Genomic DNA, 24,534 nt, shown 5'->3' with positions numbered 1-24,534 from the left:
TGCTCCCTCATCTGTTAAGAATGCCCAGTGACATAGATACCGCCTTCCTGTTTAAGCCCCTTTAGCAAACATCCATTGGGCTTAGAAGACAGACCAAACCCCTGCAGCTCTGCAAGATACCTTGTCATGTGTTCTCAGTCTGCTTCTTACCACTCTGAGCTCCACATGGAGTTAAATCCCTGAAGGTCATTGAACAACTAAGATGTGCCTTTAAGAACCTTTATACATTCTGTTTCCACTTGCTGCTGTGCTTCCTGTACCCTAACAACTGTCAACTGCTTCATATCAACTCATCCTGCAGAGTTTAACTACCAGGAACTTTCCAGAAAGAATCTTTCATTGGACCTTCCTCCTCATCTGGCCATATTGAAATCACCTGTGTAGAGTTGAAGTTTGCACATTTATTAATATCTTCATACTTATGTAGACTTACCTTCCAGGTGACAGCCACACAGTCACCATTCAGTATTCACTCTGACACAGGAATTATGTACCAACCTTCAAGCAGGAGTTGTTTGAGCAGTGACAGAAGGCTTCAGTAAGGAGGTGCTAAACAGTGGCATAAGTATTACCTGTGTACATAGCAGAAAATACAGGTGAAAGATGGGTCCACTTGGCCCAGGTAGTACAGATAATAATACAGAGGGAAGACTCTCTAAATACCTGGGTGTAAAGTAGGAGTGGAAAGTGGTAGGTGTGGACCAGAAAGGCTCTAATGTCCCTTTGGTTGTATATTCCACAAATTTGTGATTTCTAACAAGCTTTTTATAACAGCTCAGTCACTAATAGAGTTGCTGCACTAAGACAGCATGTCACCTCAGGTCTGAGAAGATAGTTAGCAAGAAAATCTATACAACCCTGGTGAAGTCACATGCAGAATATTGCATTTCGTTCAGGGGCACCTCATTACCAGGTCAAAGCAGACACACTGGAGGGAGTTCAAACTCAAACAAGAAAAAATGATTAGGGGAATGGAGAAATTGATCGAAGCAGAGAAATGAAAGGAAATGCATGTTAGGTGGAGGGTGGGGTGGGGTTAAATGGAATCTAGGGCAGCAGCCTGTCATCCTCATGCAGGGAATGAAGGCTGAGTTGGAAGGAGTCCTAGGATAGAGTGTGGAAAATGGAACTGGCCCATCTGGGAGCATGGGATAAGGGAAGAAAACATGTATGGAGCTTCTGAGAATTATGGTTGAACATTTCCTTTGATCATGGTTGCCAGGATCTACATGCGAATTTGTACCTTAACTAGAGGGTCTGGTAGGAGTCCTTTAAGAGACTCATCAACCACAGAAAATGTGTTAGGGGACAAGAAAGGGCAGGCAAACAGATTTAAAAGTCAGGCAGCTCTGGATTTGGTCCACCTTTCATTGTGTTATAGCTGTGCAGTGATGGGCAGAATACTCCCCTCTCTGGCCTCAGTTTCCTCAGAATGTTCAGCATTCAAGGATGCACACTGCTGGCTCTCAGCATCTTGAATAGTCATCATTGGCCTTGTTGTGGTCTGCTTTTAGCTGTCATGTAGCTCTCCTAGCTTCTGACTTGAGGTCTCATCCCCTCCACTGACCTCGTCTTTCTTTAGCCCATTCCTCAACTGAGTCCTGCATCTAAAGAGAGTATCTTCCATACCACCCTTCAGGCCTGTGGCCCCAGAACAGTCTTCCTTCCTGGGCTATAGTTTGAATTTTGAACTGGAATCATCTCTGAAATTCACCATCCATTAACTGTATTGACACAAGCACATGGCTTACTTTGTCTTGGCTTTAGTGATCTATATGAACAATAGTCTGAATGAGATCTACCATTCTGGATGACTGCAAAGTCCAGATAAGGTAATGTATGTGGGACAAGGGACACAGAGCCTGACACACAGATAGCACTCACAGGAAGTGCTGTTGAAGGGCTCTGCTCACTCCATCTATCAACCAGACTCAAGCTAGAAACCTCCAGCACACTGGAATCCTCTTCTGTTGGCACTGACAACAATCAACTAATTCTTCAACAGTTTCTGAGGATGGTGTCTCCACTCCATCTCTTCTTCCATGGTCTTCTGTGCCTAGACCACCACTGTTAACTCCAGGACATATTTCCACCTTCCTTGACCTCTGCTATCTACTGTGTGTCGATATGCCAGGCCTCCTGGAGCAAAAGATCCAAACACTAAATCCTTGTAATGGCTTCTCATTGACAGCAGAAGATGTGACTACATTATCCTGTCATTTAGGGATGCTAGCTGGACTTGGACCTTCCTTCACTTCTGCGATTCTTCCCATCTGCTTCTCCATTCTCTACCCAACCTTCATATGTACACAGGGCCAACACTGCAGTCACAACTAATTTCCCATCATTCCCTGAAGATGCTTTAGCCAATATTTTCCTACTGCAAGGAATGATCCAACTCTCCATATGTATGTAACGGCAGATTGCCCACCTTCCAGCCTTCCTTCACTCTTTGTTTGTACTGTATTCATTTGTTCTCACATTTGGAAAAATATGGGGCACCTGCTTTGTGCTTAGCATGGAGCATGCATTTGGAATTTGGAAATGATGCAGTTTGTTCCTCAACTAATCCTGTAACTCCTTCTGATCAGGCATTGATTGAGCCCTTACGTCTTTGGGTTCTGGAATGGATATGTCATGAAATGGATTGGATCATGTTTCTTACACTCAAGTGAAAAGATGACACAATGCAGTATCTATCCTGAAATGGGTGTGGTAAATTGAGCATGGAGCCAGGATTTGGAGAGTCTGCATTACCAAACTCAAGTTTCTTTTCATCCTATGAGCAACAGGGAGCTTGGTAGACATGTTCTCTGTGGACCAATGGTATCTTTGCCTACATTGTTACTTCTGTCTGGAACATTTCTTCCAGGATTCTTCACCTGGATATGCCTCATCATCTCATAGAAAACATCATTTATCCAGGAAGCCCTTTATATCTCCTTCTGCACCTATCAGACTATGAAATGTGGTTTGACCATGAACTGATGCTACACTAGTGTGGCTGAGCCAATAAATCCAATGAGAAATGTACCACACTTTCCACTGGACATTCAGCCCAGTCAATGTCTAGCCCAAGATAAAGGGAGAAAAAAAGGGAAAGAACAAAAGAAAGGGAACTTTTCAGATTGGTACATTAAACAGAGTTGAAGGTTTCAGGGATAATGGATTTAAGCCTGATAACATGAGGTGTTTTAAGAAATCTTTGCAGAGGAAAGAGATATCTTGATAGAGGGAGCCATTATGGGTTTAGGGAGAAACCTGGTGCTAGAGAAATTCCCAGGAATCCACAATGATGACCCCAGCTAAGACTCCAAGCAATAGTGGAGAGGGTGCCTGAACTGGCCTTCTTCTGTAATCAGATTAATGACTACCCTAATTGTGATCATAGAACCTTCATCCAGTAACTGATGGAAACAGATGCAGAGATTCGCAGCTAAGCACTGGGTTGAACTCCTGGAGTCCATCTGAAGAGAAGAAGGAGGGATTTTATAAACAAGGTGGGGTCAAGATCATGATGGGGAAACCCACAAAGACAGCTGAGCAGAGCTCATGGGTGCTCATCAACTCTGGACCAACAGCTGAGGAGCCTGCCTGGGACTGAACTAGGCCTTCTGAATATGGGTGACAGCTGTGTGGTTTGGGCAGTTTTGGGGGCTCCTAACAAGTGGGACCAGGATTTATTCCTAATGCATGTATTGGCTTTTTGGAGCCCATTCCCTATGGAGGGATACCTTGCTCAAACTTGATGCAGTGGGAAGGGGCTTGGTCCTGCCACAACTTGATATGCCAGACTTTGTTGACTCTCCATGGGAGACCTTACCCTCTCTGAGGAGTGGATCGGGCAGGGTGGAGGGGGAGGTAGGGAGGAGGTAGGGAGGAGAGGGGAAGTGGGAAGGAGGAAGAACTGTGGTTGGTATGTAAAATTAAAAAAAAACTTTTCAATGAAAAAAGAAATCTTTGCAGTAATTTAGAAAGATATATATCTATAGTTGATAGGGGTTGCATTGTGACCTGCCTCCCACCCCCAAGTGTATATGGTAAGCCTTAATATTTGGCTCTTAGCATATTAGCATGTGCCCTTGTTTAGAGATAGAGCATAAAAGATGCAATTGGTCCACATGCTGAAATAGAGTGAACTTCTTCTGACCAATATGACTCATAAAAAGAGAGATTGGGAAGAACACCATGTGATGATAAAAGGAGGGATGAGACTAATGACACAAAGGTATCAGCCAACCACCAGAAGCTGTGAAAGACGCATGGGAATGATACTCTTTCACAGTCTTCAAAAGCATCTCATCTAGTGTTCTATTTATCTCAGACTTCATGCCTCTAACACCATGCGATAAGACATGTCTGTGGTATCAGTCCTTCTATGTGTGGTGCTTAGTTATAGAAGCCCTAAGAAACTAACACAAGAATCATCTGCTCCTTGCACCGCATGAGAAACCACCATCAGCCTCTCTCTAAGGAAAACCTTGTACCTCCCTAGGACCTGTTGCTGGATTTTGATCTGGCACACACACATTGCGGAGAGAAAGCAGAGAATCAGCAAGGCCACCTCTCAGGGGCTGCTGGGCCAAGAATGTAGAGCCTCCTTTTGCCTGGAAGACAAACCCTGCCTGAGCTATTCAAAAGCCCTGGCCCCCTGAGGTGTGTGCCTTCAGGTAGAAAGCACCAGTAGCTTCATGGGGAAGGAGACAAAGCCATTGTGAGTGGAGAAAATTGCCTGTTCTCATGGGATATGGAAGCATCAACTGAAGGATTCTTACTCACATGCTCTAAAGAGAATCTTTTTTCCCCATGATTCTCACAACTCCTCCTCCAGTAGAGGGAGTGGTGACAACATTCCAGACTAAAAATTCATTGAGGGTAGCACTGAGAGCACCCAGGAAACTACTAAGAACAGTCTGGTCCTGGGGACTGTGGCTATCATTGTTATGTAGCAGAAAGAGAGGCAGACTGTGGTAGGTTCTAAATTCTAAACCAGTCCTCTAGATTCTAAATTGTGTGACTTTGGGATTCGAAGTCACCTCTCTGAGCCTCAGTTTATAACTACAAAGCACCTAGAAATAAAAGTAGTGAAACGATCTTGCTCCAGACTTCACTTTTGCAACACTGGTGAGTGCCCTTCCTTGCCCCGGACCCCATCCCTGGGCACCAGCCACTCCAGGGAAGACCTGCCCAACTTGGCCCCAGGTTCTGGCCACCGGGCAGGTTCCCTGCTAGCCGCACAGGGAAGGATCCCCTTCTCCAAGACCCCTGGCAGACCCTGCAGTCTCCACGCCCTGCCCCCACGCCCATCCGCCTGAGCCCCAAGCCTCTTCCTGAGACTTAGAGACCGGCCCCCAGCTCCCATCTTGCTCCAGACTTCCCTTTTGGAACACTGGTCTGTCTGAACCAAGTGTGCGGATAAGGCCAAGAACGAACCACAAGGAGATGGGCAGACGTCAAGGCAGAAACATATACAACAAAATGAATAGCAATACAGCATCACCAGGCCCTAGCCCTCCTCCAACACCTAGACCTGAACATCAGAAATTGGAAGAAGCAGAAGAAAACAGCCTTATGAATGACATCATGAAGAAGCTAGAGGCTTGTGTAGAGGAAAAGACAAAAAAATGTGAAGAACGCTGTAAACAACTAGAGGAAAGGGCAAACAAATTAGAAGAAATCAATAAAGTCCTGGAAGAAAACAATAAAATACTGAGAGAAAATCAAGAAAAATCAATGAAACAAATGAAGGAAACAGTCCAAGACCTGAAAAGGGAAATAGAAAAAATGAAGAAGACACAAACAGAGGGAATGCTGGAAATAGAAAATCTGAGAAAACGATTGGGAACTTCAGATGCAAGTATAATCAACAGAATGCAAGAGATGGAAGAGAGGATCTCTAGCGTTGAAGATACAGTAGAAGAAATACATTCATCAGTCAAAGAAAACACTAAAGCCAACAAAGTCATGAACCAAAATGTCCAAGAAATTTGGGACACCATGAAAAGACCAAACCGAAGAATAATAGGGGTCAAAGAAGGAGAAGAATACCAACTCAAGGGCACAGAAAATATATTCAACAAGATCATAGAAGAAAACTTTCCCAACTTAAAGAAGGAAATGCCTATGAAGATACAAGAAGCTTATAGAACACTAAACAGACTAGACCCCCAAAAAAAGTCCCCTCGCCACATAATAGTTAAACAACTAAACGTACAGAATAAAGAAAGAATATTAAGAGCAGCAAAGGAAAAAGGCCAAGTGACATATAAAGGCAAACCCATCAGAATAACACCCGATTTCTCAATGGAGACTTTGAAAGCCAGAAGAACCTGGACAGATGTAATGCAGACACTAAGAGACCATGGATGTCAGCCTAGACTAATATACCCAGCAAAACTTTCAATCACCATAGATGGAGTGAACAAGACATTCCATGACAAAGCCAGATTTAAACAATACTTATCCACAAACCCAGCCCTACAGAAAGCACTAGAAGGAAAATTCCAACCTAAGGAAGTCAGATACACCCTCGAAAACACAGGCAACAGATAAAGCCACAGCAGTAAACCCCAACGTATAGAAGTACCCACACATCACCACCAAAAAATAACAGGAATGAACAATCACTGGTCATTAATTTCCCTCAATATCAATGGACTTAATTCACCTATAAAAAGACATAGGCTTACAGAATGGATACGAAAGCAGGACCCATCTTTCTGCTGCATACAAGAAACACATCTCAAATTCAAAGATAGACACTACCTAAAAATAAAAGGCTGGGAAAAGACTTTCCAATCAAACGGTCTTAAGAAACAAGCGGGTGTAGCCATCCTGATATCCAGCAAAATAGACTTCAAACTAAAATCAATCAAAAGAGATCAAGAAGGGCATTACATACTCATCACAGGAAAGATCCACCAAGATGAAGTCTCAATTCTGAATATTTATGCCCCAAACACAAGGGCACCCACATATGTAAAAGAAACATTACTAAAGCTTAAATCACATATAAAACCCCACACATTAATAGTGGGAGACCTCAACACCCCACTTTCACCACTGGACAGATCTCCCAAATTGAAACTTAACAGAGAAATAAAGGACTTAACTGATGTCATGACTCAAATGGACTTAATCGATATCTACAGAACATTCCATCCTAACAAAAAAGAATATACCTTCTTCTCAGCACCCCATGGAACCTTCTCTAAAATTGACCACATACTTGGCCACAAAACAAATCTAAACAGATACAAAACAATTGGAATAACCTCCTGTGTTCTATCAGACCACCATGGTCTAAAGTTGGATTTCAACAACAACAAAAACTACAGAAAACCTGCAATCTCATGGAAACTGAATAATACCCAACTGAATCACCAATGGGTTAAGGAAGAAATAAAGAAAGAAATTAAAGACTTCCTAGAGATCAATGAAAATGAAGACACCACATATCCAAATTTATGGGACACTATGAAAGCAGTACTAAGAGGGAAATTCATAGCACTAAATGCCCACATAAATAAGTTGGAGAAATCTCACACTAGAGACTTAACAGCATAACTGAAAGCTCTAGAACAAGAAGAAGCACAGTCTCCCAGGAAAAATAGACGTCAGGAAATTATCAAAGTGAGAGCTGAAATCAATAAAATAGAAACAAAGAGAACAATACAAAAAATTAATGAAACAAAGAGTTGGTTCTTTGAGAAAATCAACAAGATAGACAAGCCCTTATCCAAACTAACCAAAAGACAGAGAGAGAGCATCCAAATCAACAAAATCAGAAATGAAAAGGGGGACATAACAACAGACATTGAGGAAATCCAGAGAATCATCAGGTCATACTTCAAAAACCTCTATTCGACAAAACTGGAAAACCTAAAAGAAATGGATAACTTTCTGGATAGGTACCACATACCTAAGTTAAATCAAGACCAGATAAACTATTTAAATAGTCCAATAACCCCTAACGAAATAGAAACAGTCATTAAAAGTCTCCCAACCCAAAAAAGCCCAGGACCAGATGGTTTCAGCGCAGAATTCTACCAGATCTTCAAAGAAGAGTTAATACCAATACTCTCTAAATTGTTCCACACAATAGAAACAGAAGGAACATTACCAAACTCCTTCTACGAGGCTACAATTACCCTAATTCCTAAACCAAACAAGGATACAACAAAGAAAGAGAACTACAGACCGATCTCCCTCATGAACATTGATGCAAAAATACTCAATAAAATACTGGCAAACAGACTCCAAGAACACATCAAAACAATTATCCACCATGATCAAGTAGGATTCATTCCAGGGATGCAAGGGTGTTTCAACATACGAAAGTCCGTCAATGTAATACACCATATAAACAAACTCAAAGAAAAAAACCATATGATCATCTCACTGGATGCAGAAAAGGCATTTGACAAAATCCAACACCCCTTCATGATAAAGGTATTGGAGTGATCAGGAATACAGGGAACATACCTAAACATAATAAAGGCAATTTACAGCAAGCCAACAGCCAACATCAAATTAAATGGAGAGAAACTCAAAGCAATTCCACTAAAATCAGGAACGAGGCAAGGCTGTCCACTCTCCCCATACTTATTCAATATAGTACTTGAAGTTCTAGCCAGAGCAATAAGACAACATAAGGAGATTAAGGGGATACAAATTGGAAAGGAAGAAGTCAAGCTTTCCCTATTTGCAGATGACATGATAGTATACTTGAGCGACCCCAAAGATTCCACCAAGGAACTGATACAGCTTATAAACACCTTCAGCAACATAGCAGGATACAAGATCAACTCAAAAAAATCAGTAGCCCTCCTATATACAATGGACAAAGAAGCGGAGAAGGAAATCAGAGATACATCACCCTTTACTATAGCCACAAATGACATAAAATACCTTGGAGTAACACTAACCAAGCAAGTGAAGGACCTGTATGACAAGAACTTTAAGTCCCTGAAAAAAGAAATTGAAGAAGATGTCAGAAAATGGAAAGATCTCCCATGCTCATGGATAGGCAGGACTAACATAGTAAAAATAGCAATCTTACCAAAAGCAATCTACAGATTCAATGCAATCCCCATCAAAATACCAACACAATTCTTCACAGACCTGGAAAGAATAATACTCAACTTCATATGGAAAAACAAAAAACCCAGGATAGCCAAAGGAATCCTGTACAATAACACAACCTCTGGAGGCATCACGATCCCTGACTTCAAGCTCTACTATAGAGCTACAGTAATAAAAACAGCTTGGTACTGGCATAAAAACCAACATGTGGCCGGGCGGTGGTGGCGCACGCCTTTAATCCCAGCACTCGGGAGGCAGAGCCAGGCGGATCTCTGTGAGTTCGAGGCCAGCCTGGTCTCCAAAGCGAGTTCCAGGAAAGGCGCAAAGCTACACAGAGAAACCCTGTCTCGAAAAAAAAAAAACAAAAAAAACAAAAAAAACAAAAAAAAAAACCGACATGTGGACCAATGGAATCGAATTGAAGACCCTGACATTAATCCACACACCTATGAACATATAATTTTTGACAAAGAAGCCAAAAGTGCACAATGGAAAAAAGAAAGCATCTTCAACAAATGGTGCTGGTAAAACTGGATATCAACATATAGAAGGCTGCAAATAGATCCATATCTATCACCGTGCACAAAACTTAAGTCCAAGTGGATCAAGGACCTCAACATAAATCCAGCTACTCTGAACCTGCTAGAAGAGAAAGTAGGAAGTAGTCTTGAACGCATTGGCATAGGAGACTACTTCCTAAATAGAACACCAGTAGCACAGACTCTGAGAGAAACAATCAATCAATGGGACCTCTTGAAACTGAGAAGCTTTTGTAGAGCAAAGGATATGGTCAACAAGGCAAAGCGACAGCCTACAGAATGGGAAAAGATCTTCACCAACCCCACATCTGACAGAGGACTGATATCCAGAATATATAAGGAATTCAAGAAATTAGACATCAAAATGCCCAACAGTCCAATTAAGAAATGGGCTATAGAACTAAACAGAGAATTCTCAACAGAGGAAACTCAAATGGCCGAAAGACATTTAAGGAATTGCTCAACATCCCTAATCATCAGGGAAATGCAAATCAAAACAACTCTGAGATACCACCTTACGCCTGTCAGAATGGCTAAGATCAAAAACACTGAAGACACCTTATGCTGGAGAGGATGTGGAGCTAGGGGAACTCTCCTCCACTGCTGGTGGGAATGCAAGCTTGTACAACCACTTTGGAAATCAATATGGCGCTTTCTTAGAAAATTGGGAATCAATCTCCCCCAAGATCCAGCTATACCACTCTTGGGCATATACCCAAGAAATGCTCAACCACACCATAAGAGCACTTGTTCAGCTATGTTCATATCAGCATTGTTTGTAATAGCCAGAACATGGAAACAACCCAGATGCCCTTCAACTGAAGAATGGATAAACAAAATGTGGTACATATACACAATGGAATACTACTCAGCAGAGAAAAACAATGGCATCATGAGGTTTGCAGACAAATGGATGGATCTAGAAAAAATCATCCTGAGTGAGGTAACCCAGACTCAGAAAGACAAACATGGTATGTACTCACTCATAGCAGGATACTAGACATGAAACAAGGATGACTTGTCTGCTACTCACATCACCAGGGAGGCTACCTGGAAAACAGGACCCCAAGAAAGACACAGGGATCGCCCAATGACAGAGAAATGGAATGAGATCTACATGAACAGCCTGGACATAAGTGGGGGTAATGAAAGGCGAGGGTCGAGGGAAAGAGAGCTTGGGGGAGCGGGAGATCCCAACTGGATCAACAACAGAGAGGGAGAACAAGGAATAGGAGACCATGGTAAATGAAGACCACATGAGAATAGGAAGAAGCAAAGTGCTAGAGAGGCCCACAGAAATCCACAAAGATACCCACACAACAGACTGCTGGCAATGGTCGAGAGACAGCCCGATCTGACCTACTCTGGTGATGGGATGGCCAAACACCCTAATTGTTGTGCTAGAAACCTCATCCAACTACTGAGGGATCTGGATGCATGACTCATAGCAGGATACTAGACATGAAACAAGGATGACTTGTCTGCTACTCACATCACCAGGGAGGCTACCTGGAAAACAGGACCCCAAGAAAGACACAGGGATCGCCCAATGACAGAGAAATGGAATGAGATCTACATGAACAGCCTGGACATGAGTGGGGGTAATGAAAGGCGAGGGTCGAGGGAAAGAGAGCTTGGGGGAGCGGGAGATCCCAGCTGGATTAACATGACTAGGCCCCGGGTGGATCTCTGGGAGTCCAATTAGCGAGAATGAGGAGGGTTTATATGATCGAGAATTGTTGAGACCAAGGTTGGATAAAGCACAGGGACAAATAGCCAAATGAATGGAAACACATGAACTATGAACCAATGGCTGAGGGGTCCCCACTGGATCAGGCCCTCCGAATGGGTGAGACAGTTGATTGGCTTGATCTGTTTGGGAGGCATCCAGGCAGTGGGACCAGATCTTGTGCTCATTGCATGAGTTGGCTGTTTGAAACCTGGGGCCTATGCAGGATTGTTTGGCTCGGCCTGGGAGGAGGGGACTAGACCTACCTGGACTGAGTCTACCAGGTTGACCTCAGTCTGTGGGGAAGGCTTTGCCCTGGAGGAGATGGGAATGGGGGGGGGGGGGTTGGGGGGAAGGTGAGGGGGACGGGAGGGGGGAGAACAAGGGAATCCGTGGCTGATATGTAGAACTGAATTGTATTGCAAAATAAATTAAAATAAATTAAAAGAAAAAAATGAATTAAATAAAAAAAAAAGAAGTGAAACAGTGCATGCTTGGCAGGCTGGCTCAAGATAGCATGATGTATAAAAGCTTAGAAAGAACTGAACAAAATGCAAATGGCCCAGACTCAATTTGTGGTTTTGTCCCTTTGTTAGGCTGTGTGACTTTGGGCAGCTGATGCAATGTGAAAGGCTGTGCTGCCTTCTCTCAAATAGAGCTAGCTCAATGTTATGGGTGAGTATCAAAGATGCTGCATATAATGGATCTGGCTGGGTGCCAACCATTGTTCAGCACTCTGCCAATATTTATTGCACATGCTATTGATTATTAGGGAGTACCATGGTACCTACAGTTGGTCTGAGAGACCTAGCAGACTGGCTGAGGAGGCCCACATACTCAGAGAGATGGTTACAAAGCCAGATGACAAACCCCCACACCCCCAGTGAGATCACACAGAAGCACCTTCGCTAACACAAGGATGGGGAAAATCTTTTGGGAAAAAGGATATTAGGATGAGCAGAAGTTACCTATGCAAAGAGAGGGGTATGTGTCTGCAGCAGGGACATGCCCAATCCCTGGAGACAGTAACGGACCCCACCAGGCTCAATGTAGACAGATGGAACAAATGCTTGAGGAAAGATGTAGTGTCTCAGAGAAAAAGTCTGAAAGATCACTGAAGCTTGAATGACCATTCTCATAAATTTGGACTTTATCCTAAGGACCACCAGGAGCTTCTGAAGTCCCATAAAGAGAAAGTGACAAGATCTAACTTTCCCATTGGATGGAACAAGCTTGACCCTGAATGGATAATGAGGTCCAGACTGAGGAGATCATGGGGCAACCAGCCTTTCTAACCATAGAATTTATTATCCAACCTCCCTGAATCCAACATGGGGTCATTGGGGAGGGATTCAGGAGAAAACAGCACACAAGTAATCCTTGGACCAGTGACTGCCTATGAGAAAGGGAGAAACAGCAAAATCAAACCACAGATATCCTGATGGGTGCCTGCAGGAATCATCTCTGACATGCTGAGTGTCCAATAGCTTCCAGCGAAACAAATGCATGTGTATTAATGGTTTCTTTTTGCATGTATCTAGTGGTTGCTTCTTTAGACTGAGGTTATCAAAGGCCAGGGCCCACACATCAAATGAGGATCTCAGACCTCGAGGCACTGTCAAGACCAGCAAAGTCAACTATCTCACTTCATTAATGAGGCACCTGAGGCTAAGGCCAGAAAGGATTTTACCAGAAGAACATAGCAAAACAGGCTCTATCCCAGATACTTGTCTGCATACAAGTTCCAAACCAGGTCCTGTTCATGCAACCCAGATCACAAGTGTCATTGGTTTGTATATAAAGTATCCCCTAAAATGGTTCATTTGTTGAGTTGGTCCCCAGTAGGTTGATCTACTCACTGAGAGGTGATTGAATCATGTTTTTTGCCCAATTAATGGATCAATGCATAAATGGATTCACAATTGAATGGACTACTGGGAAGTAGGTCTAGTGAAAAGTAGGTCTTCATTGGAGAAGAAGTGTTCCTGAAGGCGTGCCCAGTCTCTTCTCCTCTCTATCTCTGCTTCCTAGTTGCTGTGATGGGAGTAACCTTCTCTACCAGATGCTTCTGTCACTATGTCGTCTTACCCCAGGACCAAAGCAATGGACTCAGCAGATCATGAGCTACATCTGTACTCTAAATACAGGAACCCAAATAATTCTTTCTCCCCATATGTAGCATGAATCTTAAAGGTACTTATTAATAAAAACAAACCCAGGCCAGGTATTGGGGTAAACATTGGAAGATCAGAGAAGCAGAACAAGCCACAGCTTTCTCACCTCGCCAACTTCTCATCCGATCCTGTTTCCTCAGACTGGAAGCCTCTGAGTTCTCATCCAAATGGATCTCAGCTGAACTGCTGCTAAAAGCCTAAAAGCGTAACCAGCCTTAGTTCCTCGTCCTCACGCCTTAAATACCTTTCTGCTTCCTGCCATCACTTCCTGGGATTAAAGGTTCTTGTTACCACACCTGGCTGTTTCCAGTGTGGCTTTGAACTCACAGAGATCCAAACAGATCTCTGCCTCTGGAATGCTAGGATTAAAGGTGTGTGTGCCAACATTTTCTGGCCTCTGTATCTAGTGGCTGTTCTGTTCTCTGACCCCAGATAGGTTTATTAGGGTGCACAATATTTTGGGGAACACAATATCACCACATCCATAAGTTGTTTCCTTCAGAATTTTTGTCACAATGGTTAAAAATGGAACAGTATAACACAAGAGTACATTTTGGTTCAGCCATCCTTTGGCTCCAGCCAGCCTTCTCTCTGGCCTTAGTCCAGTCCATACAAGTGAATTCAAACGATTACTCCTCTGTTTTTAAAAACATAGCTTAATGTAGTTCAGTAGGTATGGAGAATGACCTTACATTTCTAATCCTCCTGCCTCCACCTCCCAAGTGCTGGGATTACAGGTATAAGCCACCATGCCTGGTTCATAGGTATCAGGGATATATCCCAGGGGTTTATCCATACTAGACAAGGACTTTCCCAATTGAGCTATGTCCTCAGGTCTCCATTAATTCTTAATACGAGAATAGGCATAGTCAATGCATCTTCTGTTTTATTTTGTTGTTTTCTTAGCATGTGTTAATTATAAGTCACAGTGGATTTCATTGTGGCATTTTCAAGTATACAGTTTATTTTTTATCATATTTACCCCATAATGCTTTCTTGTCCCCCTCCCACTCCCATTGATCCTCTTCCCAAACAGCATTCCCTCTTCCATTGTCATACCTTTTCTTTCCTTCTTTATTTTGGTGATCCACTGAGTTTAATTAGGTGTGAAGCGTTATTTACAGCAACATGAGCACCTTACCAATGGTTACATCACTGAAGAAAATGACTCTCCCTTCCCCAGCAACAATCAACTACATTATCAATAGCAAGGGACAGTCTATTTGCAGACCTATGCAGAAGGTAGCTTGGGCTGCTGGGTCAGAACAAGCTTTGAGCTCAGCCTCTCACTGAGAACTGCATGCAATAGGAGCAGGCCGTTCACATCTGAAACTTAGACTGAGTGCTGTTGAATGAACCATGGTGCTTACCTCAGTGCACAGCAGACAGAGAACGACCGGCAAGGAGACGTGGGGGTGGGGGCAGGTGTCATTGCCTCCTGGGTCTACCTTCACCATCTCTGCTTCAAGGCTCAAGAGATCTCCTCTTTCTTGAAGCCATCTTTCTTTCCTCTCAGCCTCCCTTCCATTATTCTCATACTCTGACATGTTTGCTACTGACTCCACAGCCATTATTAACAGGGTAGCCTCTCCCAAGCCAACCCACAATAGAGTACAAAGCTGCAGCCACCACATGCAGCCGCAGCTGCCAGTGTTGGGAGTGAGATCTTCTGTCAGCTCATCCTGAAATTCTTTTGGAAGTTTGACAGGATTAAGGGGATTAATACATTAAAGCATTATTACAGCATTCACTGGGGATTTTCAAAAGACTTTACTCTCTGATCTATTTGTTCTGTTACATAAAACTCGCATTAACAGTCTGATGGCAACGGGGAAAAATATCTGTGAAATCAATAACCTTATTTTTTGGTAAACACACTTAGCAGGCTGAGCTGGTCATTAGGGCCTGCAGACCCTCCCACAGTGCACATCAACGAAATTACCCCTCCAGAATCCATTTGACAATTAAGCCGAGGGGCTGTCTAAGTCTTTCAGCCCACTGATGGCAGGCGGCAGGAGAGAGAGAATAGCCACCTTCTGTCCTTTGGACTCAATCCTTTCCAGTCCTAGACCCACTGACCCAGGATGCAACCAGGGATCCTTCTCACTGGACAGAGAGGAGGCCGGGGAGGCAACATGCAGTGAAGGCATGGGATTGACCCTGTACTGCACTGTATTGTGGATTTCCTGCTCAGTGGGAAGAGGCAGCCCTAGAGAGCAGTGGGGCATAGCAAGTAATACTCCACAGGTGTACACTCAAGAAAAAGGCTGTGTGTCCTTCTGAGGGTGGAGACAGGGCCATCCATTCTACTTGCTGATTTTTCCTGTTGGTACCTGCCACTCCTGCCACTGCAGGTACCAACACTTGTTCAGTGTCAGACAATATTCTGAACACTTCATCAGCATTCATTTGGTTAACACTTCCAGTAAACTTTTGAAGAGAGTTCTATTACTTTCATTTTGCAGATAAGAAGATCAAGAGAAGAATGGAGAGAGAGCTCAATCAGGAAAGTGTGAGGCCCTGAGTTCAATCCCCAGAACTCACGAGAAAAGGTTAGGAATGCAGGAGAAGCAATGATAGGCACTTCCCTGAAGCTAGTTGGTCAGCCAGTCTAGACAACTTGGCAAGTTCCAGGCCAATGAGAGATGCCATCAAAAATAAATAAATAAAAAGGACAGCACCTGAGGAACAATGCCTGGAGTTGTTCTCTGGCTTCCTTCCATATGCTCACATGCCCACACAGATTAAGAAGCAAAAACACAGGGTTTGCCAACATTATTTTTTTTTATTTTACTGGCATGTATGTATGTTTGCCTGGATGAGTGTATGTGTACCATGTGGGTACAGGAGACAGCACAGGCCAGTAGAGGGCGTTAGATTCCATGAGACTGGAGTTACAGAGAGTTGTGAGCCACAGTGTGGGTTCTGGTCCTCTGCAATGCCAGGAAACGCTCATAACTGTTGAGCCATTTCTTCAGCACTTTGCTCAACATCACAAAGTCATCAAGTAATAGAATTAGGATTTGTACCAGTTTCAGAGTTCAAGTGAGAAAGTAGGTTTCTATATGTAAAAGTTATTCTGCTAACAAATATTCGAAACATTGCTCTCACACACTGAATAGTTACCAGGTGTCTTAAATACTAGTCCTCACCAAAACCATTAACATAAATGTTATTATATTCCCATTTTTATATGAGACGACTGAAGCTCAAAGAGGCAAAGATAGCTGAGGTCACATGACTGTCAAATGCTGGAGGTGAGAGTTAATACCAGGCCGTCTCATACCAGGACTTGGTCTTGGAAACACACAGTGTGTGAGCTGGTTCACATACTTGGCAATTAGCAAGACTCTTGGTGGCCTGCCCTAGCTCCTAGAGATGAGAAAAGGGAGATGACACAGCCCCAGGACAATGTCAACCGGAGCACTCAGAGCTGGAATCTGTCACAGAATAAAGGACTTCACTGGGCTCAAGGCCTCTGGATAGAAGTTTTGTAGTTCTGATCATGATCAGTATAATCTCAGTTCAGCCCAGAGCCTGACTAAGATCTCCATCAAATGACTCCTACTTTAGAAACAAGGAGGCCACTTTCATTGAAATCATGTGACCTGTCCAAAAGCACACATTTGCATGTCAGCTACAGTTTGAACTAGCTTTTCTCTTTAGTCTTATTCTCTTGTAGAAATCTTTTGCCTTTTCTCTCCTTGCCATGCACACATACAAGCATACACATATGCACATGTGCCCACACAAATGCATGTATATACATAACACACTCAAGCTTAGGCAGCTCTGTATTCTTCATGAACACATGCAAGCATACACACACACACACACACACACACACACACACACACACACACACACACACAAGCTTTGACCACAGCGAACCAGTGCTTCTGGAAGACAGTGAACTCTCAGTCTATCCCACATCTTTGTAGAAGCACTTCCCTGTATCTGACAAGCTCTTCCCCTGGCTTGCTCCTTTTAGATTTGTTTCTCCATACTTACTCTAAGAGTCTCACCACAGCTGTCACACTACCCCTAGGAAACTCTATTTGTCCTCAAAGCCAGGTTGTATCATGAGGCCTTGGCTGACCTTAGACACTGTGGCATGGCAGTGCTCTACACTTGTAATTTCCTTCTTGTCTGGAATGGGCCTCCTAGACCCTGGACTGTGATTTTCCATCTTTCCCTCCCCGTACGTTGCTGCACAGCATTAATAAATAAATTCAGAACATGTGGGCTCAGGCTATCATTTGTGTGTGCATACACACACACACACACACACACACACACACACACACACACACACACTGAAGCTCACTTATTGAGATATCTAATTATGTTTTCACTGTTAATTATGCTACTCACCTATTGTTGTATAACAGATTATACCCAAAATTTAGCAGCTAAAAATTGCAACAAGTGTTTTATTATCTCACACTGTTTTTGTGATTCAGGACTCAGAAACAGCTCATTTGAGTGGTTACAGCCTGGTCTCTGGGGAGGCTGCCATCAAGATGTTGCCTGAGCTGCATTCATAGGCTGCAGGATGGGGCTGGAGTACCTGATTCCAAGAGGGCACCTTCTCATGGTAGATGGCAAGAGGTCATGGCTGCTGACCTCACGGCTCCTTCTATAAAACTACTAAAGAGCCTCATGATAGAGAAGTTGGATTCCCATGCGTGTTCCAGAGAGTGCAAGGAGACCAAACACTTCTTATGGCCAGCATGTACCATCACTCCTGCCACGTTCTCTTCATTGGAACCAAGCCATTAAATTCAGCCCACTCTCAAAGGGATGAAGCTGGGGCTCCACCTATTGGAGGTAAGAGTATCAACAAATTTATATCCTTAGAGGAAAATAATCCAGGTCCTTTCCCAACTCACTAACCTCAACTCTTGGCAAAAGGTGAAAGGAAACACAAACACCACAGCTGATGCTGAGAAATTGGCAAGCTCTCCAAAACTGAACAGGGACAGAGATGGGGGTACCATGCCCTTGCATGCACATATGGCCTCGCCAATAAGAGATACTGCAGATGCCCACAGAAAAGGCCACTCCTGACGTCAAGGAGGTCTCTGTAGCCTACACCCCACCCACTAAGAAGACTCTAAAGGGCATGGAAAGACAGAAAGACCAGGCCTGACTACAGTATCCTTAGGCAAGAGTGCCCCAACAGCTTTGGCAATCAGCAACCCATTTCTAGAAGTCCAGTTGGTTTGTCAGCCCTGTTCCTGCCCATTCTGACATGCTTACAATAAACTCTTTTGAAATACAGGTAACATTTTTATCAAACAACAACAAAAAAGCAAGGATATGGATGGAAATAACTAATCTTTCCTTACTCCTGGCTGTGTGTTAGGCAATTGATACACACATCTCATTTAATCTTCTTGTGACAATTCTTATTCCTACTTTATAGATGGAAAATAAAATGGAGGTCTATCATGCACCAGGAAGACACAAAGACGCTGAGATGTTGGACCAGTAGCCCAGGCCCGCAATGAGAATGACAGTTACTTTTAGTTGCTGTGACTCAAATATCTGACATTTGCAACCCAATGTAGAAGGGGCTTATTTGGCTCACAGTATCAGAAGGTCCAGTCTGTTGGATTTTGCTCTCATGTTGGACAGAATCTCATGGCTGCAGGAGAATTTGATAGGCCAACTTTTGTACAAACAGGAAGGGACAGATGACAATACTCTTCCAAGGAAACCCCCTACCTCCCAGACTTATTTTCTCTCGGTAAGTCCTACAGATAAAAGCTTCCAAAACCTCTCAAAAACAGTGCCGCAAGCTAAAGATCAATCTTTTGACACATGAGCCTTTAGAGGAAGTATACTTCATATCCAAACATGAAGGGATAGTCATAACCTAGTGTGGCCTCAAAATTAGTGTACACACACACACACACACACACACACACACATACACACACACACACACACACAATTAGTCCGTTGCTGTGATAAAGCACCATGACAAATGTAATTTTAGAAGAAAAGTTGTATTCGGCTTACAGTTCCAGAAGGATAGAAGCTTGTCTTGATGATGAAGCATAGCAGTAAGCAACAGGCATGGTAGCCAGAGAAGGACACTGACAGCTCACGTCTTGAACCTAAGCATGAAGTGGAGAAAGCAAAATAAATATGTGTTCTTGGTCCAATTCGTTGCTCCTGGCTGCTAGAACCTGGACAACCCTGCTGATTTCAATCCATACCTATAACACTAGTTAGGCCTGGGCATATGGACTAGCCCCTCTTCACTGAGGAAGACACAAGAAGCAGTCTCCATCTAACATGCCATCCCCTTCCTGTAAGAAAGTCCTCACTTCTCTTCTGCCAGATGTCATCTAGTCCTTTCTGATGGCTGTAGCCCCCAGAAATGCATGGGGAGAGTTGGGGACAGGAAAGAGCTGAAAAGAAACCCCTGAACCCACGTGAGCCGTGGCTGCTGTAAGGAGAAGCAACAGAGAGCCTCTGTCAGCTCCACAGAGCCAGTGTGTGGTAATTTGACAGGATTAAGAGGATTAATACATTAATGCATTATTAGTGCTTTTATAGGAGATTTTCTAAGAGTTGAGCACTGTGATCCCTATGTCCTGTTATATAAACCGGCAGTAATTGCCTTAATTGGCCAATTGTTGCTGATGAAAACAGACAGGAAACAGGCATGATTATCTTATAGCCTGGGGCTCAGAGTTTGGCCATAGATCCCCACTAAACCTGGAAGGCTTGGGGAAACTGAGTCTGGGTGTAGCCACCCAAACTGCTTGCTCAGCAGGAGGTACAAGGCAGACCCATGCCCTGGAGCACAAAGCAGCCTGGGTGTGTCTCTCTAATATCCAGATTCCTGCCCAGCCATGCTACCCACTGACTGCCCCCACCCCCAACTGCCATTTCTACATCTGCCAAAGTGGACAATAATTATATCCACCTTATGATGTTGCCAAGAAAAGAAAAAAAAAAAGCAATGCGCCACTGTGGATGAACGCGCTTTGTCAACTAGACAGGCCTATGTTCGTGGGAGGGAGGGTTATGATTCTGTTGGATGGAAGTGAGCAGAGGACTTTTGCCTTTTGGTGTTTATGTGTTGGGAGAGAATGATAACAACCCCCGGAGGGAGAGTGGGTGGAATGAACAGGAGGGCCTGGGAGACAGCCATGGTCACAGGACAGCAGGGCTAGCTGAGGGCAGTCAGTTGTGAAAGGAGCCAGCATGCTCCAGGCTCCAGCATGGAGGCCCAGACACTTCACCATCCCTTCCTCCCTCCAACTGAGTGGCAGGTCACACAGGAAGTCGCCCAGCAACTGTGGATGCTGCCTCCTTAGTGTTTAATTTGCTTTGCTAATTAAGCGCCTGAGTTGGACTCCCCACTGGAGGTGTGAGTCTGTAGCTTCATGGATGAGAATAATAATAGAACACTAAGATAGCAGCTTGGAAGAGTCCTGAAAGATCTTTCACTAGAAACAAACAAACCTGATATCTTTTATCTTCTCTGCAAATGTGTAGGCTGGGTACAGGAAGGAGGGTGCCATGGGTGCCTATGCTTTGAATCTAGGAAGGAATGGCCCAGGGGTTGGGACTGAGAGTTAAGGGTGGATTGCAAGGATCAAGACTGGCAAAGAAACAGAGATGGAGCCTGATGCAGCAGTTAGGCAAGATAATGAGTATCAAGCACAATAATAAAGAAAAAGGAATAAAAGTTGTGTCTTTGTGAAGAGATTTGAGACATCTAGAGTTGGGAGCTTAATAAGAAAGACAAGATGTTATAGACCAACATTTTTGGTTCCCTTCACTACAGACATGTGGTAATATCCATGCTCTGTCCTCCTGGTGTTTAATGAAGTCAGGTGACAAGCCATGGCCAATGGATTGGGCTGTGCAGTCAATTATTCGTGTGAAATCCTTCTACTTTCTTCTACTCTGTCTGGTCCAGTGACTGGCACCTCTTCCATTGAACTACCTCCCTGAATAGTTGCAGTGAGCATGCTGCCTCCTGACAACCTGCAATAGATGTGCGACATAATAAAGAAATAAAGCCTCACTGTTGTAAGCCTTTGAGAATCCGGAATGTATTTCTTATCAGAACATGACCTGGTCTACTCTAACTGATAGCAAAATCTTTAAATGTTATGGCTGGGTATCAGTGAGCATCATCCTAGCAGTGGGGAGGGAAGGCCACTAATAAGAGGCCAGAAAACACTCTGGTCTGTACTGGAGAATTTTTCCAGCATGATTCAGGAATCCAAACTGGTCCTTAACACCACAAAGCTGCAACCCAATACTCTGTGACCCTAGCAGTTGAACAGGATGGAACTTTGATCAACCAGGACTACCTTATTTGCATGTCCCTGACTTGCATGTTAATCATACACCAGCCAATACAGATTGTCCTCCTTTGTATGAAAATTACATGCCAGGAAACTACACATAAAGAAACGCATCCTAACCATAAAAGACTTCTCCTATGGTCTCAGTGGGTAAAGTGCCTACTCACAAGCATGAGTTCAGATTCAAAAGAATCCACACACATACACACATACACACACATTCACATAATCACATATATATGTATATGTACATATATGTACACACATAGAACCCTAATGCAGTAGGACAGAGACAGGTATTGCCCCAGAGCCCCTGGCCAGCCAATCTAGCCAAAAAGTGAGTGCCAGGTACAGTGAGATATCCTGCCTCAAAAGATAAAAGTAGAAAGTGATCAAGGAAGGCATGGGCTGTTAGTCTCTGGCTTCCACAGGCATGTACACACACATGAATATAATACACACACACACACACACACACACACACACACACACACACACACTTATACTAAATGGAGGCACCTCTCCCCCCACCCAAGCTGTGCCATTCACCATAGAGGGTATCATAGTTAATGCCTGCTACTCTTGCAATATACTCAAGAAACTGTTCTTCCTATTTGGACCTAGATGATGCACTCATTCACTACCCATCAATCCCTTCCTCACTACCATAGTGGCGGGGCACCCAGTTCATTACTGGCAATAGCATCCATATAAGAAAAAATCTCAACTATGGACTTCTCTGCTGTCAGCCAGATTTTTTTGCCTCCAACCATGAAAAGCAGTGAAGACTTTGGGGAGTTTGCTGAGACTTTAACTTTTGCTTCTGGGTCCAGATGCTGCCAGAGAGGACCCTGTGTGTTTTACATATATTAGTCACACCACACACAGTCCTGGATGTTGGCCACTGGAACTGGCCTCACATTTTAGCACTTGCATCTGGACCAGGCAGATAGAAACCTAGCTATAATGAGTTTGCCCCTTGCCCATGACATTTGTGCTTTGTAGGGGGGAAAATGAGAAAAAAAATTTAAATCCCAAAGTCTGTTTGCTTTCAGCACTGTAGCTGTGATGAGGTCTGGGAGTCTAACTAGGATTTAAACTTAGCTTCCCAGCCAGCCCAGGAGAAAAGTTAGAGATGAAGCTGGTGCTTTTCAGCATCTTTGGCATTTTTTATCTAAATATGCATTTTTTCTCTTTCAACTGATAAATTACCTGGCCTGAAATGAAGGCAGAACTCTCAGGACAAATGTTGATGTCTTTGTTGGTCACTGAACCTCCCTGTGTGTAGGCGCTGGGTTACCTGCTGCTCCACCATCTCTTTCTACCCTCCTGTTAACTCTTTAAGGTCAGTGTGTGATTCTTTTTGGAGGAAAGACATTCAGAGATGCCAATGATGGCATATGAACTCTAGCCAACCTATTCTCTCTGTCTCTGTCTCTGTCTCTGTCTCTGTCTCTGTCTCTGTCTCTGTCTCTCTCTCTCTCTCTCTCTCTCTCTCTCTCTCTCTCTCTCTCTCTCTCTCGTGTGTGTGTGTGTGTGTGTGTGTGTGTGTGTGTGTGTGTGTGTGTGTGTTGTGTGTCTTCCTCAGTTGCTCTCTACCATGTTTTTGAGACAGGGTCTGTCACTGAACCTGGAGCTCACAGATTTTGGTAGGCTGACTAAAGAAACTTTAGGGATACACTTGTCTCTACCTTCCCAGAACTAGAATTGCAAGTGTGTGTGACATCCTGCCTATCTCTTTTATGTGGGTTCTGGGGATTTAACTCAGGTCCTCATGGTCTCACAGTAAGTGCTTTACTGACAGAGTCACCCCTTTAGCACCCAATCCATGTTTGTTCCCTATATTACCCTGCTTTGGGTCCACAATTACAGCCACATTTTCATAAAAATAAGTGTAACATACCAGTCTCTTGTCAAAACAGTATGTAGTGAGAAGAAAATAGGTAGTAGAATTGATTCTGAGACCATTATGCAGGGTTTTTTCTTCTGAGTGTCCTTTCCACAAAAGGGGGGGGGGCAGGAACAGGATACAGTGAGTTATTGCACAAATGGATAAAATAGTTATTGCGTAAGTGGATAAAACGGTCCTGATAATTGGAGCTAAGATCTAAGTCTAGTAAGGAAGGAAAGCACAATGCTCTGATGGAGGCAGGATGGTAGGGAGTTCTGTCAAGTGGTTTTTACTATGGGGTCAGAGAGGACCTCACTGAAAAGGAGGTGTCTAAAAGAGTATTTGATTAACAAGAAGAGCTAAGAGTGGAGCAGTCCAGAAGCAAGTACAGCAGGCATGAAGGTCTTGATTGGGGGATTTCTCCAGTGGGTTTAATAAGCAGAATAAAAGACCAATGGATAACTTGATTTAGCCAGTCATATATATATATATATATATATATATATATATATATATATATATATATATATATATATCATATATCATATACTAAGAATGAATGTTTTTCACTATAAATATATATGAAAATATTCAGGTAAAGAGACAATAAAGAGGAACGGAAAGTCAGAGGAAATAGGTACAGAAAAGCAATCTCCATAAGGAGGAGATTGGTGAGTCAATCTTAGAACTACTTACTATTTGCTTGTTCTCAAACTTTAGCAACTAAAAAGTATTCTAGGACAGGATCATTTTACCAGTGAGATTGACTATGATATAA

Source organism: Peromyscus californicus, unplaced genomic scaffold (assembly GCF_007827085.1).
Source record: "Peromyscus californicus insignis strain IS unplaced genomic scaffold, ASM782708v3 Scaffold_5__1_contigs__length_169319896, whole genome shotgun sequence".
In the NCBI taxonomy this organism is placed as follows: Eukaryota; Metazoa; Chordata; class Mammalia; order Rodentia; family Cricetidae; genus Peromyscus; species Peromyscus californicus.
The sequence above is the reverse complement of the archived record's forward strand: the minus strand, read 5'-3'. Positions refer to the sequence as shown.